We start from the raw sequence: 1,723 nt of genomic DNA, 5'->3' as shown, positions 1-1,723 counted from the left end.
GCTGCAAATTCCTAAATCGCGTCGTATTTATATGTTTCATAATGTTTGTCTATTTTGCAGTTTATGATAAGATAAGATAAGATAAGATTTATTTTGGGTCGGCAAGACATACATAGACAACATAAGCCATTGTTGCTTCTTTAGACATGTCATATGTTTTTTCTTATAATGATGTAATATTCAAATAGCTACTTTATAAAATAGCTCTTTACTACAAAAAATTATAAATTTTAAAAGAGATATAAAACATTATTGCAGTTAGAACAGTTTTCCCACTTAAAACTGTGTCTATATGGGTATTTATTTAGTGGAACACTGTACTAACTCAAGTTAGAACAGTATTCCACCTAACAATTATTGTTGTTTGCTTATATTAAATATGTGCACGACTGCTCCAAGTGACTTTATGATTCTATCTTATTTAATTATGGTTGTTTTAAACAATAATCATTTAAGACATAAACTATTAGGTTATTTATGAACACTTTATTACATTTCTTGTACACAAAACTTTACATAATATATTAACATTTGTTTGTTAATAATGCAAAATGCTCGTCATATTCTTTAGTATTAATATATTAATATATAAATATCATAATGAATATTCAAAGTATTAAACACATGCAGTTGATAATTTCAAAGAACACTGTCAAAATCTATACTTACGGCAGCTGTTGACAAAAATACTATGAATAACATACTTGTACATACGAAATGAAAGGTAATTAATACAATTAACTACATTGATATAACCTGATACATGATTAAACAATATAAGCACAGAATGTAAAGTTTTGGTGGCTTTATCTCAATAAGTATACTTCATAGGAAAAGGTTTAAGAATAGAAAAGTATGGAACGCCATATCCGACTTTATATGAGTATTGTCACTGTTTGCAGTACATTCATCATTAGTTTCGGTGGGATAGATTATTCCGTGTGCAATCTTCTTTATGTTCCTTACATTCGTTATTATGAGTTCTAACAGCATTACGTGCAGTAGTTACATCATTATGTTCTGTCAAAACTTAATTGTGTTCGGCACATTCGTCAATATCTGCAGTAGTTACAGCATTACTTGCAGTAGTTACAGTATTACGTTCCGTGGACAAAGTTTTATTTTCTGTACAAAGTTCCTGGCGTTCTGTACATTCATTAGGAGCGGTAGTTACAATATTACACGCAGTAGCAGCTTCACTGTTTGCTTTGCAAATTTCATTATGTTCAGTACATTCGTCATCATGTGCATTAGCTACAGTATTATGTTCTCTCCAAAATGTCTTTATGTTGGGTACATTCAACATTTTGTGCAGTAATTACATCATTTCGTGCTGTGCAAACGTCTTTACGTTCAGTACGTTCGTCATTATGTGCAGTTGTTACAGCATTATGTGCGGTAGTTATGGCATTAAGTTATGTCAAAATGCCTTTACGTTCTGTACATTTATCATTATGCGCAGTAGTAACAGCATTACGTGTACTAGTAACAGCATTATGGTGTGAACAAATGCCTTTACGTTTGGTACATTTAACATTATGTGCAGTTGTTAAAGCATTACGTGTGGTAGTAACAACATTATGATCTGTCCAAATAGTTTTACGTTTGGTACATTTATCATTATAGGCAGTAGTTTCAGCATTGTTTGCAGTAGTAACACCATGATGTTCTGTCCACATAGATTAACTTTCGGTACAATTATTGTTGTGTGTTGTAGTTATAT

General features: G+C 31.1%; 1 protein-coding gene across 4 annotated transcripts in view; it reads right to left on the bottom strand.

Annotated features, from left to right (window-relative positions):
* Positions 1–1,723, bottom strand: part of LOC127837734 (ecotropic viral integration site 5 ortholog-like) — a 310,389-nt gene that overhangs the window by 136,648 nt on the left and 172,018 nt on the right. The gene's annotated exons all lie outside the window — the stretch shown is intronic.

This window comes from Dreissena polymorpha, chromosome 7 (assembly GCF_020536995.1).
Source record: "Dreissena polymorpha isolate Duluth1 chromosome 7, UMN_Dpol_1.0, whole genome shotgun sequence".
NCBI classification, from domain to species: domain Eukaryota; kingdom Metazoa; phylum Mollusca; class Bivalvia; order Myida; family Dreissenidae; genus Dreissena; species Dreissena polymorpha.
This window is presented reverse-complemented; position numbering and strand designations above follow the sequence as displayed.